Source organism: Chiroxiphia lanceolata, chromosome 28, assembly GCF_009829145.1.
Source record: "Chiroxiphia lanceolata isolate bChiLan1 chromosome 28, bChiLan1.pri, whole genome shotgun sequence".
Taxonomy (NCBI): Eukaryota; Metazoa; Chordata; class Aves; order Passeriformes; family Pipridae; genus Chiroxiphia; species Chiroxiphia lanceolata.
Genome location: NC_045664.1, coordinates 1,891,706 through 1,916,070, shown reverse-complemented (window position 1 = coordinate 1,916,070; position 24,365 = coordinate 1,891,706). Strand labels below are relative to the sequence as shown.

The window sequence follows — 24,365 nt, the reverse complement described above, 5'->3', positions numbered from 1 at the left end:
TGTCCTGGAAAACAGGAATGGATTTGGATTTTCCAGCAGCAGGAATCTCTCAGTTCCTGAAAACAGGGCTGGGCTCCCTCACTTATCAGGTTTGGGTATAATTAAACATCTCCCAATTTACAGTGACTTCACATGTACTTAATGTGCTCCTGAGTACTTCTTTATCAGAGATACATTCATTCCTGTAAATATATCATAGATATTTATAATTATATAATTATGTAATAATCATGGGATTATATTTATTATTTTATACCATTTTTATAATATAAAACATTTAAACATATAAAATACTAATATATAAATGTAGCTAAAACTATATATTTATATTTATATATTTTAATGTTTTATATTACCATATGGAATAATAGAATAACCATATAATTATTTTATTTATATTATATTTAAAATATATATAAAAATATATAAATATATAAATGTAGCTATAACTATGTATTTATATTTATATATTTTAATGTTTTATACTACCATGTAGAATAATAGAATAATCATATAACTATATATTTTATTTATATTACATTTAAAATAGATATATAAATATATAAATGTAGTTATAACTATACATTTATTTATATACCTATATTTATGTATTTTATATATTTATATTTTCATATAATGTACAATATTACAATAATCATGAATTATATTTATTATTTTATATTATTTTTATAATATAAAATATATAATATACAAATATGTAAATGTAGCTATAACTATATATTTATTTATATACTTATATATACGTATTTTTATATTTTCATATTTATATTTTCATATAATGTACAATATTATAATAATCATGAATTATATTTATTATTTTATATTATATTTATAATATAAAATATATAATATACAAATATATGTATGTAGCTACAACTATACACTTATTTTTATATTTATTTTCATATATTTTAATATTTTTATATCCTCATATAATATAGAACAATAGAATAATCATATAATTATATTTATTATTTTATATTATATTTATAATATAAAATATATAACATACAAATATATAAATGTAGCTATAACTATACATTTATTTTTAAATTTATTTTAATATATTTTAATATTTTTAAATTCTCATATAATATAGAATAATAGAGTAATCATATAATTATATTTATTACTTTATATTGTATTTATATTAAGTTATATAAATAGATACCTATATATAATATATACTATATGTAGTATATATTTATATATAAAATATATAAATATGTAAATATATAAAGGGGAAAAGCAGCCCTTTGCCTGTGCAGAACACAAGGAATGTGAAGAACAGGTGAGACATGCTGGGTAAATCCCTTTGTTGGTGAAAGTTAATTAATTAATTCCTCCCTGCCTGGTTTCTCAGACCTTGTAACATCCAAAGGTTGGGATTTCCCTCCCTTCACCTGGGGAAGAGTTTTTCCTCCATCTTTTCCTTCCAGCACCATTAGATTGACCCTGAAAACCTGAGGTCAGCAGAGTGTCCTGCAGCACGACTATATTTATTTATATTATATTACATTATTTTCAAAAGCACCGAGGTCAAAGGGAGCAGAAACCCGTTTAATCCCCATCCCTTTGATGCTGGAGCAGTCGGATCACCTTCAGGGGATTCCAGCCCAGGGTCTGGAAGCCATATGGGAACACACACACACTAATCCAGTTTGCCTTCCCTGCCCTTCTCCCTCCCCCTCTGCCCTCTGGGTGCACTGGATTTGCCACAATCCAGAGTGACTCAGGCTGGGGTCAGACACTGAACATTCCCATGGATTACCTGGAATTCTGCGATTAGAGCAGCGCAGGCAGCTGGAAGCTCACACATCCACATCCCCCCCCCCCCAACTCCCATCCACTTGGTACCATTGGTACCAGGTACCACAAAATCCCTGGAAAACACGCAGGAAAAATCCACTCCAGTGCCCAGATCCCACAGAAAACAGATGACAGGACACAGAGTCACCTGCCCAGTGGGATAAAACACCTTGGCAACACTTCCCTGACCCAGATGCAAACACTGACAACAAGAATTCCAGCTCTGAGGGAGGAAGGAAAGAGAGAATAATTCCACCAGACAAAGATCCAGCTTTTCCACCCGCTGGTGGGAGGAGGGAAGACACCGGTGGAAACCCTTGGACACTTATTTTGGGGGAGGGTGTCCCTAATTTGGGTGTATTTAACCTTTAGCCTGTGGTTTTCCCTCCTTTTGAGGAAACCAGGAATGGATCCCCAGGTGTGAGAAGCCGGAATGGGCTTGGAAAGATCTCTGGGCTCCATCCGAGTGGAATAAGGGAAGTATTTCAGTTAGAGGGGAGTCTAAACTGGATTCTAAACTGGATTATCTGAAGGTTCCTTCTGGCTTTTAAAAAATACAGGAATGTGGGTGAGGCAGCTGCTGACGTGGCTCAGTGTCCCCTGAGACCCCGAGGAAACAATTCCACAGCACCACCTCACCCAGGATAAAATGGAAATAAAGCAGAGTGGGAAAGGTCTCTAATTGTTTATTTTTACCACTGCCAAACAAATTGTGTCCTTAGGGAATGCCACACATTCCTGCTGGCTCTCTACCCCACGGCACGGCAGCAAAACCAAGTGCCACAGGTTTGGAGCAGAAATCCCTGCGTGTCCAACCTGCTGCAGCCTCACTTCTGGCACTGCACTGAGCAGATTCCACTGAATTTTAGGCATTTTATCTTAAAAAAAAAAAAACAAACCCCTAAATCCTTCATGCACACCCATCTAGTATTGAGTTTTTAGGGAACTGGAGGTTTTTTAGGGCTCTCCTGGAGTTTATTCTGGTTGTTTCTGTGCTATGTGGGATGAGCACAAACTGCTGGCAAAGCAGTAAAGGAGCACAGATTTCACATTCCCACAGCACAGGAAAGCACCAAGTACCACAAAATCCCTGGAAAACCTGCAGGAAAAATCCACTCCAGTGCCCAGATCCCACAGAAAAGAGATGACAGGACCTGCCCAGTGGGATAAAACACCTTGGCAACACTTCCCTGACCCAGATGCAAACACTGACAACAAGAATTCCAGCTCTGAGGGAGGAGAGAGAGAATAATTCCACTAGACAAAGATCCAGCTTTCCTTAAATTAAAACCTAAAGCACAAGCAGGCTTGGAGAATTCCCTTATTAGCTTTGAAAAACTACTGGGCATTAAAATCCCCTCGGAATGTATTTCACTTCTTCAGCCCAGCAAAGAACCCAACCAAGGCTCTGCCATTTGTTCATTTACAGCAAATATTAACATGGAGCCCAATTTTCTGCCTGACACAATCACTTTCATTTTTACCAAGACGGATGTTTCGAACAGCAAAGAATAATTAAATCATTTTCTACTCTAAAAGGAGCCTCATCGTGGGGTTTCACCCTCCTGTAAATCATCTAATGATTTTCTGCTCCTTTAAATATTGCCTCCCCACAGCAAACTGATTAGCCAAGGGAAAATCTACATATGGAGGGACTTGCAGGAGGGACCAAGTTCCTAAATCATCCAAAGATTTCCTGTTACCTTGGCCTGGGAAACGGGGTAGGATAAGGCATAATCAGCAGGGACAAATTCCCATCTGGGATGTTCCTTTTTCACTTCAAAACAAATCGTCTGCTACAAAAAGAGAAAGGAATTTCCACTTAAATTTCGAAATTTCAAATTAACTCTTCAGTCACTGCAAAGAAAAAACCTCTCAGTTTGCTCGAGGTACTCTCTCTTCAAAAGAAAAGCCTCCAATTAGCTATAAAATATATATATATAACATGTATTTGATCAGAATATTCAGAAAAGCTTATCTGGAGATACAAAATGATTTTAGAACACTTCAGATTTGATACAAAGGGAGATAAACCAGTGAGGAGTTGTCATTCTCCCTTTTTCAAGTGGTTCACGTGAGAAATGAGCAGCTTCCTCAGAAAGAATAAATTCTGTATTTCATTTCAAGTGCAGTTGTGAGGGTAGTTTTAGCAAAGTGATTTACAGATCAGGCCTCTTGTTCTTGGTTTTGCTCAAAAATTGGGGGTAACTGGCAACAAAAAGCCTGACAGAAGAGCATCTGCTGACGTGGGCATTGCATGGACCTGTAAAAGCTGGATCCTGTGAGTGGATCAGGAATTCTGCCAGCACTGAAACCTCCCAGTGCCTCAGTGCAGAGCCTCCTGGAGCCTCCCCAGCGTCGGCTGGAAACTCTGAGGGAGAGATTTGAGGAACTGTCGAGCCCATTGTCGTTTCTAACGAAGGTTAAACTGTTCATCCCCAGGTAAAATCACTCACTGCTTCCCGACTTTACAATTCCCACCCCCTGAGCCCCCCTGCTCCCTCTCCTGGCGGTTTGGAGCCCTCAAACAGCGAGAGGACCATTTCCCTCCCCGTTCTCAGCAGCACTGCAGAACCAGGCTGGCAGGAGGAACCCCCCTGGTTCTACTGGACCTTGGAAGCAGGGAAGGTTGGGCTGTTTCTCAGGCACCTGTGCAGCAAACACATCCCATGGACTCACAGAATCATGGAATGGAGAATCACAGAATGTCCTGAGCTGGAAAGGACCCCCAAGTATCATCCATCCAGCTCCTGGCCCTGCACAGACCCCTCAACAATCCTACCCTGTCCCACAGTGTTGTCCAAACCCTCCTGGAGCTCTGGCAGCCTTGGGGCTGTGACCAAACCCTGGGGAGCCTGGGCAGTGCCAACCACCCTCTGGGGGAAGAACCTTTCCCTGGGATCCAACCTAAACTTCCCCTGACACAGCTCCAGCCATTCCCTGGGTGCTGTCCCTGCTCCCCCAGAGCAGAGCTCAGTCCCTGCCCCTCAGGAGGAGCTGCAGCCCCTGGTGAGTCCCCCCTCAGCCTCCTCTTCTCCAGGCACATCCCAGGTGAGGAATCCTGCTCGACCCCATCCTAACCCTGTTACCAGAAGGATGACTCTTGGGCTGGAGGACACAAACAACTCTGATTCCAGTTCACACGGAATGCTCACAAAATCACAGAATCCTTGAATCCTTAAGACTGAAAAAGCCCTATAAGTCCACCAACTGAGCCAGAACCATCTCCCTGCTCAGGTGCCACTGAACAGCCCAGTGGAGGGGATCTCATCCACCACGGTGGCAGCATCCCAGCAGGAATGCAGATTAACTTGTGGAACTCCCCAGTTCCTGCAGCTGGACTCCAATTCTGCCTCTCATTCCACACAATCCGACCCCTGTGCCCTCACACAGAGTTCTGTCCCTGGCTCTGGAGCTTTAGTGTGTCACAGCACAGCCCAGGCTGCTGCTGGGGTCGAGTCACAGCCCAATTCCCACGGAACAAAGCTCTTCTTTGTCCTGCAAACGGGAGAACTTGAGAAACTAAAGGAATTTCTCAAGGTCACTGAAGAATTTCGTGGAAATTTCCAGCAGAACCCAGGCACTGACACCTCGGTTACACACAGCCTTTAATAGGGACTGAGGCTCCCAAGTCAGGGGAATATTTTTAATTTCCCTTTGCACTGGCAGGAACAGGGCCACAGGGATGGGACAGAGGCTAAACATCTCTAAAGAGTCGAGTCCTTGGAAGCAGAGCTGCTTTAGGATCAGAATTGCTGTGCCTGGGCTGCCTTAGAGCTGATCCTCTCCCTTCCCACACATCAGAGGTCCAGGAACAGCACAAAACCTGCCCAGGCCAAGAAACACAGTTGTCACACTGGTAGAATGGCAGTGGAGAAAGGAGATTTGTCCTTGGAATTCCAAAATAAGTTGATTCCTACAGGAAACTAGTGAGCAGGACCAGAGATTCCTTTAATATCAATTGAAAGATTTATTTTTTTTCTTGCCATAATGAATCTGGAATTCACTTTTGCTCAATGTTAAAAAACTGAAGCTGATATACAGACACTGGATTTTTAAGCAAGAGGTTTGTTTTTTTTTAGTGGGGAGGGAAGGGAGAATATGACAAGTTAACAATGGTTGCAAATGATATTTAAATCTTACTGGAAAGAAAGGAGGAATTGCTTGCTTTTACACACAGCAAAACTGTAACATTCCAAAAGCATCATTATTCTGCTGTTAAAATGACAAAAAAATAACCCTCTGCCCCAAGAGGTAGTGCAATTTATTAGGATTTCAGTGCTGAATGCACTTGTCAAATATTTAATCATCCCATTCTTTGCATTAAAAACCGCGCAGAGGGAGTTTGCCACTGGGGAACAGCAACAATCCACAGAAGTGGGAATATTTTTGGAGGACACTTCTCAAGAAGAGCAGGAGATGTGGGCAGGGAAGATGGTTGTGCTGCTGTTGTGGGCTGGGGTTCTTCAGAGTGGAAAATGGGAGGAGAGGCTCCTCCAGGCCTGGATTTGCCGAAGGCACAGCTGAGGGAACGGATCCCAGAAGATTTGCACCCCCTGAGCTCGGGGGGTCTCTGCAGACAGAAAGCAGGGATTCCTTAGAAAGGGGCATGGAAGCAACAGCCTGTTTGGGAATGCTGGCCCTGAGAGTCTGCCTGCCCTGGGGATCCCAGGAAAGCCAGGACCTGTGTCAGAGGAGGGGCTCAGCTGGAAGCTCCTGCTGCTCCGAGTCCTTTGGAAGCTCCCAAGTTGGCCCAGAGGGACCTGAGGGAGGTGACACAGCAAGGCAGGAGCCACAAGTCTCATCCCACTCCTGGATTTTCCTTTGGCTCCCTGAGCACAGAGGCATGAGCTGAGAGACCAGAACTGTGGGTAAGTCGGGATTTGAGTGGAATGGGAATTCCACGGGGAATCTCACAGAGCTGACTCGACTTCTTTCACTTTGAACCAGGCTCTGCTCTCCTACAGAATTCCTTCATTACTTTGTTTGGGAGCTTCTCCCCAGCCACCTCTTTTCACAGCCTGACCCTTCCTGCTTTGCCTGTGGATGTAAATCACGAGTGCCCAAAAAATCTGAGTGATAAAACAACTGCTCCCTCAGGAACAACCCACAATCCTGACAGCTGACTTTTCCATCAAAATCCATCCACTGGGAAGAATATCAAGTCTGTCCTATATGAGGAACTTTGCTGGTTCATGTCTGCAGAGATCTGTGGCTCCAGACAATATTTAAGTCATAAATAACCTGATTGCTGTTTGGCCTCACTGTGTAACAGAGCACTTGGAACAATCACCACGGTAGAGGGATTATTATTCCACCTTTCTGCAGATGGAAAGCAGGGAAATGGGTTTCCATCAGTCATTTCACAGGAGCCCAGCTCAGCACGTGCAGCAGAACACCTGCACTGCTCCTTTAGCAGTTCCCTTTCCTCGGGGTCTCAGCCTCTCTTTGCACATCAGGATCTGCAGCTATTCTAGGAACAGATCACAAAGCTGATTTCTTGACCCTGAACAGCCAAATTCATACAAGACTGGAGTCAGGAGGCACAAAACAGACCAGAGAATGTCTGATAGTACATCCCAGCCACTCTGAGAGCTGCCCCCAGAAAATGGAATTTCCCTCCCAGGGAAATTCTGCTGGTTCAAATTTAATTTTCTTCTAACAGAAGAACAAGAAAACACCTGCTACTTTCAGCTGAACTTGTTTCAGCCCTTGTACACGAAAGGTGTTCAATGTTTCTGGGAACATATAGCCTAGAAACTGAGAACACCACCACATATTTCAGTTTGATACAGATAAAACACCCTGCTATTCCCAGATCCCACGTAAATCTAAGCAATTTTTACTGATTCACCTGCAACCAACACCAAGTAAACTATAAACCAAAGTGGGTTTCTCCTAAAGGACCTGGTATTCCAGCAGGATGGCTAACTGTAAATTTTGTCCTTCCCCCTGCAAAATGGCAATGTCAGAACTGGGACACAGGTAAGGATGTACCTGGAATTCCTAGAAAAACACAGGCACCATTTGCTTCACAGGACACGGCAAGAATTCACCAGCAGAGCAAGAAAATGCTACTTTACACCTCCTCTCATTCAGTGGGATTCCAGGGAGCATCCTGAGTGTCCACAATGACCTGAGAGAGGAACCACAGCAGTGTTTGAGTGAACTTAACCCTGGAAATGAGTTGTGTGAGGAGGTGCCCTGTGGGAAAGCCTCACTGAGAGGGGAAAAAACCAATTAATGTCACTGAGACTTCATTCTCTTCCACTAAATCTGCTTTGGTTGGAATTCCAGCAGCCCTCCAGCCAACAGGACTGTGGGATTTGCCCAGAGAAGCTGTGGCTGCCCCTGGATCCCTGGAAGTGTCCAAGGCCAGGTTGGAGCAACCTGGGACAGTGGAAGGTGTCCCTGCCCGTGGCAGGGGTGGCACTGGGTGGGCTTTGAGGTCCTTCCAACCCAAACTAGTCTGGGATTCCATGAGCTGGTTTAGATGGGACATTGGGAAGGAATTCTTCCCTGTGAGGGTGGGGGGACACTGGCACAGGTTGCCCAGAGGGGTTGTGGCTGTCCCTGGGTCCCTTATTTAGCACTAAGATCTCTGGGGAGACCTGAGAGCCCCTTGCAGGGCCTAAAGGGGCTCCAGGAGAGATGGAGAGGGACTTGGGACAAGGGATGGAGGGACAGGACACAGGGAATGGCTTCCCATTGCCAGAGGGTTAGATGGGATATTGGGAAGGAATCCTTCCCTATGAGGCTGGGGAGGGGCTGGGCTGGAATTCCCGGAGGAGCTGTGGCTGCCCCTGGATCCCTGGAAGTGTCCAAGGCCAGGTTGGATGGGGCTTGGAGCACCCTGGGCTAGTGGAAGGTGTCCAGTGGAACTGGATGGGCTTTGAGGTCCTTTCATCCCAAACCAGTGTGGGATTCCAGGATTCCTGGTACCAGCAACACTCACAGCAGCAACAGCTGAGTTGAGTAACAAAGCTCAACAACAACAACACACCACTCACAGCCTTCAAAGCACCAGTTTCTGAGAGTCACAGGGTGTTAATTTTCCTTTAATTAGATATCTGTGATCAAATCAGCCTTGGGGGACGACTCACACATTACTAAGAAGGCACATGAGCCCCCAGTATCCCAAACCCTTCAGCAGAGGGATTGACTCATCCTGCCCACTCCCAAGACATTCTTAGCACTGTGCACCAGGAGCAGCAGGACTCAGGGACTCTTTTCAAACAATCTATTTTATCTGTTGGTTTAACAATAAATTAAACTTAACAATAAATTAAAACTTAACAATAAATTAACCTTACAATAAATTAAAACTTAACAATAAATTAAACTTAACAATAAATTAAACTGGAGGGGGTTTGGAGCAGCCTGGTCTAGGGGAAGGTGCTGGATTGGATCAAGATGGGCTTTAAAGTTTCTCCCACCCCAAACCATTTTGGGAATTCTGGGAATCGAAGTTCCAGAGTCCCTCACTGCAAATGGAGCTCCCAAATTCAGTACACCTGGACTGTCACATGCCATTAACTTCCTTCAGAATCTGAGAGATTAAACAGCCACAAAAGGGACAGAAGAGGAATAATTACAAGCAAGGATTGTTGTCTACATATGTGAAGCGTCCTAGGCAGGAAAAGGGGAATATTAATATTAAATTAACCTGAGTCACTGTGTTATCATTGGTACAGGGAGAGGGAGGAAAGGGAATGAAAACTGCCAATAAAAGCCCAGAGAAATCTAGAACTGAAGGGGAGAAGTTACATATTTCCATCTCTCCTCTCCTCTAATCCTGAGTTTGATCTGTGTCACTGACATTTCCTGGGCTAAAAGCCCATTAAAACTCACCTGGCAAATCCCAAACAGCCATTTCGAGCCTGAGCCACGAGTGCCCTTTGTCCAAGTGTGCACAGGGGGAAAATCCAGGAGCCACAGCACGTGGGGAAAATCCATTCCAAACTCATTTGCCTCATGCCAGCACATCCAACCCTCCCTCAGAACAGAACTGCTTTCAAACAGTTTGGAAGAAAATGTCCTGATTAAATACAGGGCTGAGCCACCACTGATACTCATGGAATCATGGAATGGTTTGGGTTGGAGAGAACTTAAAGCCCATCCAGTGCCACCCCCTGCCCTGGGCAGGGACACCTTCCATTGTCCAAGGTTGCTCCAACCTGGCCTTGGACACTTCCAGGGATCCAGGGGCAGCCACAGCTTCTCTGGGAATTCCAGCCCAGCCACTCCCCACCCTCACAGGGAGGAATTCCTTCCCAGTATCCCATCTATCCCTGCCCTCTGGCACTGGGAAGCCATTCCCTGTGTCCTGTCCCTCCATCCCTTGTCCCCAGTCCCTCTCCAGCTCTTGGAGCCCCTCTAGGCCTTGGAAGGGGCTCTCAGGTCTCCCTGGAGCTTTCTCCTCTCCAGGTGAACCCCCCCAGCTCTCCCAGCCTGGCTCCCTTTGGCACACAGAAGGGAAGGAATTCCCTACAAGTTATCAGAGAATTAGAAACAAAACTTTCAGATTTCTCAATTTTCCCATAAATTTTTTAGGCAGTGAACTAATTGGGCTCAAGGGAACTACACATGACAGAGCAGAAACGTTCAGCCAAGAAAACCCTTGGACAGCCCCAGTTTACAGGAGGTTTACAGGCAGGTGGCTTCTCCAGAGGGATCTGCCAGGGACCCACCACCAAAGCTGTGTGTTAGGAGTTCTCACAGCAAAAAGGAAGGATGTGAAGCTCCAAAGGTACCCAGTGCCACTGCATTTACTGTCCAGGGCTTCCACCTCTCCTGCTCCTTCCCACTCCAAACTTTGCCATCACCACACCAAAACCACTCTGCAATTCCCTTGGTTTTGGAGCTTAACAACAGCTTTCCCAGAAAATGACCTTTTCCAGTAAGATTTGGACACTTTATTCATCGAGCAGAGATATGGAGATGAATTCTCAAGCTCTGGGAGCATTTGGAGGAGCAGTTTGCAGAGTGTTTATTCCCTTTGAAGTCCGATCTCATCCCGGGGATTCGTTCCCGCTCACAATCCGAGTCAGCAAGTCATGAGTTTGCAGGAGGAGGTGGGAGAAGGCAAATGCAAACTGCCAGCTCATATATATGAGGGCTAAAAATCTCAATCCAGCACTTTGAAAACCTGTCAGGAAAATTAATTCCCCCCCTTGATTTAAGGAGCTCATTTTTGTCCCCCCAGACAAAGGCAGCGTTTAACTCTTCCAACCTGAGAATGGTCGACAACTGATAACTCATAAGTCCAACTCATAACAAGCCAAAAGCAAAATACAGTGTATATAAAACAGAAATCCCCCAGGCACCCAGTCCTTTACCTCTTCTGTGCACAGATTTGAGTTTTATCCAAATTTCCTCCAAGATTTGCCAAGAAGTTCTTCAACCCATCACTTCATTTCCTCAGCGCAGTGATTTGTAACCTGAGTTTTCTGTGAAATCAGGACACTTCAAGAATTAAGAAAAATACCCATATTAGATGGAAAATGCTTGATTTGCCTCATAACACGCACTCTCCATGCCTGGGTAGCTAAACTCTAAAAAAGAAGAAAATCGGGATTTGCTTCCTTCCAGGATATTCCTTTGGCAGGGAAATCACCAGGAAAAGGGAGCCCTTGAGTAGAAGGTCTAATGCAAGACACTGAGGAGGCAGAAGCAAGTGTGTGCAAACATGAGATGAAACAGAGCCCCTGCAATTAAACAGGGGTTTTAATGCCAAAAAATGGCTCATAGTCTGTTCTGGATCTATTTTGGAATGTGCTTTTTCTCCACCCCCCAGAAGGGAGAACTCACCTCAACAAACCTGGAGCCATGAGTACTCAGGGAGAGAGAGAAACATAAACCACACACACACACACATATAAAGCCTTCAAGAAGTGTGAGGGAGAACCAAAAGAATTCTGCAGTTCCACCAGCAACCCCCCCAGGGACACGTGACAGCAACTGGAAGAGAGGAGAAACTGGGACAATAAGAGAATTTGGCAAACGAGGATCAAAAGCCCATTTACAACAGGAATTTTCAAAGCCTTGACCTGTCGAGATGAGAAGTGATGGAAAACTCACAAGAGCACCTTTTTTCCTACTTTCTGCACCCAAAGCCATGCTCAGCAGAGCTGTCCAGCCACGGGACTGAGCCTCGGGAGCATTTCATGGAGCAGGGAGAGGCGTTCCCAGGGATGTGGGAAGGGCACAGAAGGATTTCTCAATGTCAGCACGTGAGTCAGGAGGAACGTGAGGCCATCACACAGCTCAGTGTGTGCCATAAATCACCCTGGGAAGGGATCAATCACCCAACTTATCCCCCTTCAGGTAAAGGGCTGCTCGCCAGCATCGTCAGGGAAAAGAGCTCATTAATAACATTTTTCCTTGCAGATCTTTTAAACAACCAACAGAACCAACATCACTGTGCCTTCTGCCTTATCTACATAAATCTGACTTCCAGGGTAAGGCATTGCTACCCCCCAGCCAACCCAACATCACATTCCTTGCTGTAATTACAATCATGGAATCACAGAGTCCCGGAATGGTTTGGGTTGGAAGGGAACTTAAAGATCATCCGGTTCCAATGCTTTAAAAATCTGCATAAGTAACCTGAATAATTGAGGAGTTTTGCAATTTGTAACCACGCTGCACTGAATATAAACTGTCCTTAAAAAAATAAATTTGAGAAAAAGAATTCATCCATTAGGAATACTTTTTGATCCATTAAAAATATTTTTGAGGATGAGGAACGTGGAATTGTCACAGAAATGTGGGATGGTTTGGGTTGGAAGAGATCTTAAAGATCATCTCATTCCACCCCTGCCATGGGCAGGGACACCTTCCACCAGCCCAAGTTGCTCCAACCTGGCCTTGGACACTTCCAGGGGTCCAGGAGTAGCCACAGCTCCTCTGGGCAACCTGTGCCAGTTCCCCACCTCTGGGGGTGTTGGAGCCTCTCAAGTCCTTAATGCTGCGAAAATCATCAAGGGATGACTTTATTTCGATATTCCAGCAAGACACACTGCATTAAAAACCAAACAAAAATCCCCCAGCAGAGCGTTAGAGAATGCAGGATTATCACTCCTGCCCCCATTGCCACAGGATCCCAGACTCACAGAATCATTAAGCTTGGAGAAGACACCTCATCAGGTCCAATCACACCAATGTTCCTCCAGGAGTGCTGAGCCAGCAGAGCTGCAGACACAGAGCTCTGCTCCTTCATGATGTATTTCCTGAACAAGGCAAGGAGAGCACCAGCAATTGTTCTTTGAGCTGCCTGACAAGTGCAGGGCAAAATCCCTTTTAATTTGTCAGCGTTTCCTGACGTCTGGGTGGTGGATGCACAGGATTCACAGAGGTTTGGGGGATTTATTCCTGGTGTGCCTCCCCTCCTCACACAATTAATGCTGCTTTACACTCCATTAAAAAATTGGGCCATAAAACTGCCTCCATGCAGATGATTTGGTCTCCAGTTGTGCAAAAGAGTAAGTGAAATTCAGCCACTTTTATTACCAAGATTGATTTCTTGCTACCATTTCAGCTTCACATGTGCAAACCACCACAGAGCTGGGCTTATCCAAGAAAAATCCGAGTGTCTGGAGTCAGTCCTACACTAAACAATTGGAGAGAAATAAACCCAATGGGAGGCTTTGGGAGGAGAGGGGAGGGACAGAAGAAAAGTGGCAGGAGAAGAATCAACATTTCTGGGTCAGTGAACGTGACCTGGTTTAAGAACAACAACCAGAAAGCCCCACATCATACACATAAAGTAAAAAAAAACAAAACAAACAAACAAACAAAAAAACCAAGAAAAAGAAACCTCTAAATATTCTAATTAAATCACAGAATCTCAGAATGGTTTGAGTTGGAAGGGACCTGAAAGGTTATTCCACTTTGAACCACTCTGCCATGGGCAGGGACACCTTCCACTAGCCCAGGTTGCTCCAAGTCCTGTCCAACCTGGCCTTGGACACTTCCAGGGATGGGACAAAACCCCTCCAGTGCAGCATTAGAGGCTGCTTTGCAAAGAATCCAGTGCCCAGCCCTGGGGCTGGGAATGGAGGCAATTGCTGCTTTCTGGAGCTCCTTTCTGGCCTCATCAAAGCTGTGAACGATGGGAAATTCTGGCCCTATTTTATTTTCGTCCTAGGTTTTCATTTCAGTCGTGCTCTCGATTTCCTCCCCTATTTTCCCTCCCCTCCCAAGCTTCCTTGGACCTCCAGGACCACAAACACACCGAGGGCAGCAATTACCAACGTTCCAAAGTGGAACTCTCGGGCCCCTCCTGAGCTGCAGGGACTCTGCAGCACAAATGGAATGAATCATGTGTGTCCACTGAAATTAAACCAAATACAATACAGCCTAAGTAGAGCCATTCATCACTCCCAGGGCCAAGGGGACTGTCATATTGCACGACACACTGCCTGCATTCTGAAGAGAACATTTTCTCTCTGGAGCTCAGGATGGACAGGGAGAGTGGGATGTAGAGCACTCATCACCTGAATTAACCTGCAGAAAAAAAATCAGGCAGACATAGGGGGGTTATTCACAAATTTATTCACAAATAAATGTGAACACCTTGGCATTATTTAGCAATAAATGTATTTTATCCATCGCAGCAGATATAAGATGATCAAAGAACCTTTTGGTCAGGCAGCAACACAAATGAACGTTCTGGATAAAGATATTTTTTCAAGCTAATGATCCGAGTGCAGGAGACAGAAAGCACATGGATATGAGGAACTGTCAGCTCCAAGCATTGCCCAAATGCCATTGGAGAGGAGGTTTTTTTTGCAGACAGCATGTTGAAAAGGGGCTTGAAAGAGCAATCAGGGTTATTTTGCAAATTACCACAGAAAATCTGCGAGCACATGGGGAGAAGGCATAAAAGAGCTTGTAAATTTAACGTGGAGAAACAAACACAATTATCCAAGACAGAGCAATTGGAGTTGCTACAATACCTCTGCAATCCATAACGGGGTCTTAATCACTCCAAGGCCGGAGCAGTGGGATAATGAGCAGCTCCTGCAATGTGCTGAGCACCCTCAGCACGTCACAGCAGCAGCAGGGATTGTTCCTGCCAGCTAAAACTGGCAACCCTGGGAGAAGAGAATTCCCTGCCTCTGATTCCGGCCCCACTGACTGATCTGTGGGAAAGACACTCGTTCAACCTGTCCCTGTTCTGCCGTGGGTTCAGCAAACCCCAAACACACACAGACACCAAACCAACTCTGCTCTGCTCCCCAATATTCCTCAGCTGAGTGTCTGACACACAGGAGGGTTCCCACACGGACACCAGCAGGGGAAGTGGTTTGGGCAGAGCCTGTCAGAGGAGGGAAGGGTTGGATCCTCATCAATACTGGCCCCAAGCACCCATTAATTAACTGATTTAATGCCCATCAGATTAACTCAATTAACACCTTCATGACAGCAAAGTCTTATAAATAGTTCCCAAAGAAAAAGGGGAAGATGAAACCCTTTGATCCAAGCCGAGTTGGGAATACAAGTGGTGTTGGTTGTGTCCTGGTTTTGTGCTTTGCCCACTGGGTCAAACGTCCAGTGCAGTTGGATTATCCAACTAATTATCCAATTATCCAAATCCTGTGGGCTTCAGTCCTCCAGCTTTGTGTGATTGTGCCAGTCACCCCTCACTGACACCTCTGAAGGGGGCTGGGGAACCCACACTACAATCCCAAACAACTCAACCCCAACCTCAGCTAATCTTAATTCCCTTCTCGATTTCTCATAAAGGAAGGGAAGCCACATGGTATCTCTGCCCTTAACATCTGCATAAATAACCTGAATAATTGATGAGTTTTGCACTTTATAACCATTCTGCACTGAATATAAATTCTTTATTTTTAAAAAAAAATATTGAGAAAAAGGATTGATCCATTCAGAACATTTCTGAGGATGAGGAACATGGAATTGCCATAGAAATGTGGAATGATTTGGGTTGGAAGGGACCTTAAAGCCCACCCAGTGTCACCCCCTGCTACGGGCAGGGACACCTTCCACTAACCCAGGTTGCTCCAACCTGGCCTTGGACACTTCCAGGGATGGAGCATCCTCTGGGAAATCCACTGCAGGGCCTCCCCACCCTCACAGGGAGGAATTTCTCCCCACTAGTTTGCTCCACCAGGTTGCTCCAATCTGGCTTGGACACTTCCAGGGATGGAGCAGCCACAGCTTCTCTGGGAATTCCATCCCAGCCCCTCACCATCCCCACAGGGAGGAATTCCTTCCCAATATCCCATTTAACCTGCCCTCTGGCAGTGGGAAGCCATTCCCTGTGTCCTGTCCCTCCATCCCTTGTCCCCAGTCCCTCTCCAGCTCTTGGAGCCCCTTCAGGCCCTGGAAGGGGCTCTCAGCTCTCCCTGGACCCTTCCCTTCTCCAGGGGAACCCCCCCCAGCTCTCCCAGCCTGGCTCAGCCCCAAACAACTGCTCCCAGCAGGCTAAAACTGGTTCTAATACTGGTTCTAACTAATCTAAAACAACCCCCCAGCTTGTTTCAACTGCACTAACTCCTGTTTTAGAGGATGGAGCCCAGGCTGTCCCTGTTGCCAAGGTGAGTGAGTGGAGATGTTGACCCTGCTTTGTCCTCTCTGTGCAAGGCTGGTGATTCCCTGTTTTTTCTGCCCCAAATCCCCCCCTCCATCCCCAGGGAGCATGAACACCTATCCCAGTGTCTGGCATTCTCTGCAGGCTGGGACTGTGTGTTGCAAGGACAGAGTGGAATTAGGTGGTTTTGCATCCCTTTCGACTGAACATAATCCAAATATGTTTTATGGAGCAAACTTCCAAAAATACCCCCCCCCCCCCCTGACCAGACTGATGTTTCCATGGAATGTAAATACTGACTGAGTGCATTGCAAATGCTAAAACAAAATTACTTCACCTCGACAACACCAAATGTCTGGGTATTCTCAGAGTGAAATGGGAACCCTTGAACAAGACATTTTGAGTTATAAAGTTTATCTGCCAGCAAAGAAGTGTTTCTGTGAAATGCTTTAAATTTTAATGAAATTGTACATTCTGACAGAAAACTGTTCCCTGAAACACGTGGGCTTATTCTCACTCAGGAGTGTTGGCTCTGAAGAGCCAGGATGGGGAGGATTTTAATATTTTTATTTCAAGTGTGTAGTGTAGAACCCAAGCTGCCACCTCCAGTTATCAGTTCCAGATAAAAGCAATAATTAAGGGATAATAATTAAGGGAAGGAAAAAGGTGCCTGGAGCTGCCCAAGGTCTGTGTGCTCTGGATCAGGCACTAATGAAACCAGTTGTGCTGATGATTTTCCCAACTATCTCCATAGTTACCTTTTCCCATGAGACAGAAGGAGCTGCCTGATCATATCAAGGCTGAAATAACAAAAACTGAACCCAAGGTGGAACATCCTTAATCCTGACATCCTTTGATGATCCCATTGCTGAGCTTGAGAGGGATGGCACTGGGGTGGCAGTAAAACAGGGAGAGGGAGTTCTGGATTTGTTGGGAAGGGAATCCCCACTTGCACAAATCCTTGCCACGTTCCCAAATGGCTCTTCATTCCCCAGCACAGACAGGGTTAGAAAAAGAGGGGGTTTATCCTCAGTGTGCTCTTAAAGAGCAAGAAGTGAGAAGAAAAGGGTGTTGCTGGCTCCAAAAGGGAAGCAAAGGCTGAAGTCAGACCCAAAGGAACACGATGACCCAGCAAAGGATAAACTCTCAAGATGCTGCTGAGAACACTCAAGACATTTTGCCTTTCACTTGCACTCAGTTCAGGCCATGTTTGCATCTGAGGCTGGAAAATACAGGATTAGGGAGAGTAGAAATCTGTGGGGTTTGGTCCTTCTCGTCCCTCCACACTCACGACAGACACAAATAAACTCTCTAATTGCCAGTAAACCAATTTGATAAACCCTGGAAGGAAAGAGTGTTTGTGACACAACCTCCCTCAAAGAGACAAAGAGCTGGAGCACCAGCCAGGCCCTGCAGCCACACAGACCCTGCCAGAGGAAAGGCTCCTCTTGCTAAGGGAGTGTTTACAGTCCCAGACAATTCCAGAATGCCAGACAATTCCAGAATGCCAGACAGACCTACTGCTGCCTCACCATCAATCCTCAATGTCCAAACACTACCTGCTAACGAGCATGGAAGGACCTGAGAAACATTCCTGGCTGTAAATCCCTGGATAACTAACAGTTGTGCCTATTTAGCCCAGAGAAGAGGGATGAATTCCCAACAGATAGCCACAAACATGGAAATCCTTCCATTTGTTGAGTGCTTAACACGTTTTTTCTCCATTTTTTTTTCATTAAACCATTTTCCCCTCTCCTCCCACAGCCCCTCCCAGAGACATTACTGTTGGAGGATGTCACCAGGGCTGGTTCAAATCTGTCAGATATAATCTCCTGATCTGCCAAGTCCTCCCAAGGAGGAGATGAGCTCCTGTTCCGACTGACAGCATGTGCTGAAGAGTCTGGGCTTCCTCGGAGCCTGTTAAAAGTTGAAGTTCCCCCATTGTGTGAATCCTGTCAAACTTGGCCCTGCAATTTTCATAATGACAGCTGCTGTCAGTTTAAAAGGGTAAATTATTCAGTTCAACTGGGAGTGCTGACAGAACTGTAAAAAAGGGCCTGAGCAGTGGAGAAAAGCAAAAGGTTGCAGGTATGTGATGGGGTAAATTCACCAAGACACTCAGAAAGACTCAGCTCAGGCTATTCCCTGCTCTCCCTCCAAGAACCTGGGAGGCTCCCTCCTTTGGCAGGAATATCACAAAGTTAAACCACACCAGTAAGGAGGTTGAAGAGACCTCCAGCCAAGTTCCCAAGGATATTTTGGTGGCTGTAATTCCACACCTTTACACCATTTCCAAGCACCCCGTGCAGTTTAAACTGTCCAGCTCCCACGTGCTTTCACTGGGACATCTGAAGTCACCTGATAGATTGTTTTAAGTAACTAAAAAAGCTTCATTAGGTGCCTGTGTGTCTTTTTTGAAACCTGTTTCCACTATTTCCTATTCTAATGGGGACTTAACACATAAACTTTGCAATTCCTTCTCCTCTGCCCCACAGCAGAGCCACAGATCCACCTTTGCAAGATGTATTTTGGGACCCATCCAGTCTGGAGATGGACAGAGGGAAAGAAATTGTGATTTCACCGTTCTATTTGTTTGAATGAAAATGAAGAAAACAAACAGAACAAACAGGACTTCTCGGGGCTCCAAACATGAGTCATTTCTGCTCTGCCAACGCCTACAATTCCCATTCAAGGTTTTCCATCTGCTCTTTCAACAAACTGTGCAGGTACAAGGAGAAACAGGAGGAAAAAAAGTGGAGAATTTACTCTCCACCATCTACAATTTCCAGTTTCCTCCTGGAACTGGTGAAACAGGTGTCAACAGCCACCTTCTGGTGCTCGCCACGTGCTGTTCATACATTTCTGGTTCTTAGCAGTCAAAAAATAACACACATAAATTATCCAAGGGGGTTGTGGCTCTTGGCAAAAAGGGTTCATTTCAACTGCAGTGTATGAAATCAGCCTGGAATAAGGCAAAATAATATCATTACTCTATAGCAACCTGAATAAAGGTCTGTCTAAATCCATTACAACGTGCACCGTGTATTAGCAATTACAACAGGCACTGAGATACTTGTCCATGAGCCATCAGAAATATTAAACATGAAGTGCTACAAACTCCCTCACTAATCACAGGTGTCATCTTTCTACTCTCCCCAGTCTTGCTGTCTGGAATTGCAAGTGCATCTCTGCTCACCTGTGCTCCTGCTAATTCCATGCTCTGTTATCCATGTCTCAGCAGACTCAGCTGTTGATTTGGAAATAGGATTTCACCCTCTACTAAAGCATTAATTCCATGCTGAGGCAAATCAGTGCTTCAGTTTTTGGGGCTGGGGAGAGGCTGAACATCCACAGACTGATGTGGGTTGATCTTCAGCTCTCCCTCACAGCCCTATTTTAAAACTTCATTGCTGCCACTGCAGATTGACTCAGAGCTCTGTGGGTTCTGCTCTGGAATAAATGCATCCCCCAGCCTGTGAAGGCAAAGTGCTTAATGAGTCCCCTAAAGTTGTCTGCAGCATTTTTCTCCAGCCCAGGTCAGAGGAGCACTCACTGCAGAGAGATTTGTTGCAGGCTCTTGGCCATTCCCTCCAGAAGTGTGCAGCACATCCTCCTCCTGCCACCAGGACTCCCATAAATCTCCTCAAAATGGCTCCAGGTTCAGAAAACTTTCTGAGCAGGCCTGAATTTCAGTTTGGTTTCCCTCTGCAGCTGGTGCTGAGCAGGACCACGATCTCCTGAGAAGATCAGCTCAATCTGGGGCTCCAAATGCTCCTTCAGGTCCCCCCCAAACCCTGAGAGCAGCTCCTTCAGTGCAGGGCCATTAACACTGAACTGATGATGATGATGATGATGATGATGGTGAGATTTTCTGTGGCTCCCAGACTCACCTGGAGATTGATGCTTAATCTGCAGCATCATTTCCAGCAAGTAAATCGTGTCTCCTCTTTATCTCTTGCTAACCTGCCTTTTAAACAGTTCCTTGATGGTTCTATTTAAACCCCAAACTTGCAGGTACAAACACTGCTACGGGAGGCAACAAGGCCAAGCAAATAATCCCCGAACACCCAAGGAGAAAATAAAGCTCCTGCCATTAAGCAGCTGCCTTAATGAACCTCAAAAGCTGCAATCTGTGCTCACAACACCTGAAATGAAGGCAAGTGTTGGCAAGAAACAAATTGGACAAATTCCTCAGGACCCAGGGGTGTTAGAGACATTCCCAAGGCTGGAATCAGTGACATCAGGTATGAGACAGCCTGGCCAGGTCCCCCAGAATGCAAAAGGGGGAACACAGCAACAGGTTTTGTGCTGGAAGCATCTCTAGATAACCCAGATCAAGAGCAGCTCTGCTGAGGAGTAGAAAAAAAACAAACAGGGAAAAAAAAAAGGTAATGACAATCCAAAATTCATCACCTCCTAAGGAACAGATTAAATATGTTACAAGCAGGAAACTCTTCTCCCAAATGTGGAATGAGACTGTACCAAATACAAGTGGAGTAGCCTGAGGTTCCAGACTCCTGTTTGTTATGCAAAACTGCCCTAAAAAACAGGCCTCAAAGATCCACATCATCAAAAAGTCTGGAGTGATTTTTATCTCCCAAACAGTTTTCCAGCTGTTGTACTTGTAATTAACACCAGAACAACTTTTTTTTTTTTTTTTTTCCCCACAGTTCTTTTCATTTCTAGGGGAAGAAATGATGAATTAAGAAATGGAGAAGAGGAAGCTTTTCAGGACAACCAAGAACAGCCAAAACAAACAAAACACTTCCAAATTATTCCCAATTTAAAGTCTTGTCAGCAGTTTAGTGACTTTAATTTTTTTTCCAGATGATTAGTCACTTCCACTGTCAAAAAGATTAAGAGACTGAGCTTTGTCTAGGATTAAAATAACGCTTTTAGTGGGGTTTTTTTTGAGCACAGGGCACATTTTTAGTGGAAAGTTTCCCCTCCTGGACCTGTTGTGTCATTAGGAACAATTCCATTCCTTTTCTCTTTTCAGAGTCCTTCAGGCCCTGCTCCTCTGGATGATCAGATCACTGCAGTGGCTTGTGCAGTGATGTTAAGAGAGTGTGTAAGATAAATACAGCTCTAGGGATGGAGTATTGTTGCTGAAAATAAGGAGGAGGAGCTGATCTTGCAGGAACAGCCAGTTCTCCATGAACCACCCGTGACCCAAATCACAATTTAGGAAGCTCTTGTGTTGTAAAGAGCACAAAACCAGGGGTGATGGTTGTATTTTCTCCCTGATGATATTGATCATTTGGGGCTGCTGCCCAGCAGATTATTGTGTCTTCCAGCAGAGCCGGAGAGTGAGCGCAGCAGGATGGATGCATCCCAAACAAAGCCAGGCCTCCAGGAGCTTCCCGAGGGATTATTGCTGCTGAACATTTCACAGCAGCCTTGTTCTGCCCAGAGGAGTTGGGGCTGCCCCTGGATCCCTGGAAGTGTCCAAGGCCAGGTGGGAACAAGGTGGTCTGTGGCAGGTGTCCCTGCCCATGGCAGGGGGTGGCACTCCAAGGTCCCTTCCAACCCAAACCATTCCATGATTTTATGATTCTATCTGTGATATTGGACCAACTGGGATCATTTGCTTCCAGCAGAACCTGTTGATGAGGCAGGAGATGATCTCCAAGGTCCCTTCCCACCCAAACCATCCCATGTTCTTGCCCATCTCTGGCAGCTCCAGCTCCATCCCACCAGCAGCACTGGGGGTCTCAGACCCTCCCCAGCCCCAGCCCAGAGGCAGCTGAAAGACTTGGGTTTAACCTGTCACTGTAATGGATTTAAATGCCAGGGAGTGGGGTGAGATGGGATTTTGGGAAGGGATTCTTCCCTGGGAGGGTGGGGAGGGGCTGGGATGGAATTCCCAGAGAAGCTGTGGCTGCCCCATCCCTGGAAGTGTCCAAGGCCAGGTTGGAGCAACCTGGGCTAGTGGAAGGTGTCCCTGCCTGTGGTAGGGGGTGGCCCTGGATGGATTCTAAGGTTTTCAACCCAAACCATTCCAGGATTCTGTGATCCCACAGTAGAAGAAGCAATTTAGGGCAGGAAAAACCAAATAACCCCCCTCTGTGCACATGGCAGGGCTTGAGCTGGCTGAGGAACCGACGGGAGCTGAAAACCTTCCCAGGAGGAAACTTGGAGGGAATAACCCAAGTGGCATTTTGGCAAAGCCATCCCTGTTCCCCACACCCCCACCCAGGGCCAGCTGGGCTCTCCAGCAGGTTTTAGGAGGTCACTGCCCCCAGGTCTCCTCTCCTGTCCTCCTGAGCTACTGTTCCTGGTGCTCCCTGCCCAGGACACTCCAAGGACACTGCCCTGGGATGAAGGAACACACACACACACAGATGAGAACCCCACTTTTCCATTCACAGGCCCTGCTTTTAATTCCCCCAGCCCCAGATTTGCCTCTTCTACTACACCCCTGTGATTTGTCCCTGCCTAAGTAAGCTCAGCTTGCCCTCAGCCCTGCTTTTTGTGTGTGTTCTGCAGCATTCTCTGCACCAGGAGGTCATGGAGACCACCAGGATCCAAACAGAACCTCCTGGAGCAGCCCCACACCCCAGGCTGGAGCACATTATCTAATGCTTCATCCCTTGATACTAATTTTTTACCATTTACTTTATTGCTTTTAAACACCATAACGAAATATTTAACGTTTCATTCTCCACTATTTCAGTGTTTCTGGCCAAATAACTCCATTTTAAGCGCTTTCAGCATGGTGTTAGTTCTATTTCTGCCCCATCAGAAGTACAAAAACAAACAGTCCTATTTTCCTGTGACATCCAGAGTTTGATACAGAGAAATTCCAAGCACTAAAAGCTCCAGGACAAGTGTATCTGGCTCAGTCCTACTCCCTTCAGTCTCCCTGAGATTCACTGCCTGTCCAGGGCAACGCAAGACAACAACTTTGTAGGCTTCAAAATGCCTCATATGACTACATTTTTTTTCCCCAAAATGTCCGAAATCACACTTTTTTTAAGCACTTACTGTAATTAAAAATTCTGGTTAGACCAGAAATCTAATTAATTTACCCCCCAGGGATCTTTATAGAGAGAGGAAAGGCCTTGGCCTGAGGTGAACCCTCTCCCCTCACTGGTAAATAAAACACATTCCAAAGGAATTCTTTCACTTGGTTCCATCCAAAAGATCCATTTACCTTTGTTGTAGCATCTGCACAAAGCCTTTGGCTTCTGGCTCTGAGTTTCCCAGCTCATATTCTCAAAATTTTGTGTTTTTCTTAATTCTGCACTTCCAGAAGAAGGAAGGAATTCCCTGTTTGTTTTCTGTGCTTTCCTCTCTTTCAATCCCCCTGACTAGTGGTTGTGTAAGGAAAAGAAAATGGGGAAGGACAGGGGGATAAGAATTTGGGTTCTTGAGTTCCAGCCCTGACCATTTCCTGTGCATCACATGAAAGAAGGACTCAATTTTGAGCAATGGTTACAAATAACACTCAGTTTTGACTTCCAGGTGCTCTAACTCAGGTCACTGAGGGTGATAATTGTCAACTCCAGTCAGATGGGACCCACAAAGTGGGATTTTGGAAATCCCATATTCAATATATGCACTACAATGCCCTGGTATCTCGTGGAGGTGTTGAGAACATTAATTAAAGCTGATACAACTCTGAGGTCCCAGATGTGAGAGGAGATCAAGGCAAAAATTGTTAATTAAAGACCCTCTGTCCTCACAGCTTTCAACCATTTGTCCTCAAAAGAGGACAACAAACCAAAAGTTGCAAGAAAGCATTTTTTATACCAATTGTCCTCAGTCAACTATGATAAAGTTCCTTTCCTGTATTTGCTTGGTTTTTTTTTGTTTTTTTTTCTGAAATATAACCGACTATTTGGTGTTTACATCCACACAGAAAAACACTTTATAAGGGACCTGTGGGCAATTAAAAAATGAACAAATTACTGAGGGTAAAATGTTGAAGGCAGAGGTGAAAGAACAGGGACATTTTCAGTGGCTGGAGGTG

At 45.3% G+C, this 24,365-nt stretch overlaps 1 protein-coding gene and 1 long non-coding RNA gene across 4 annotated transcripts in view; both read right to left on the bottom strand.

Annotated features, from left to right (window-relative positions):
- Positions 1-24,365, bottom strand: part of LRRTM4 (leucine rich repeat transmembrane neuronal 4) — a 207,417-nt gene that overhangs the window by 90,522 nt on the left and 92,530 nt on the right. The window lies entirely within an intron of this gene.
- LOC116799519 lies at positions 3,045-5,149 on the bottom strand. Its single transcript, XR_004361073.1, has 3 exons — positions 4,986-5,149; positions 4,094-4,201; positions 3,045-3,623 (listed from the first exon to the last, which is right to left on the bottom strand). It is a non-coding gene; the product is annotated as an uncharacterized LOC116799519 (long non-coding RNA).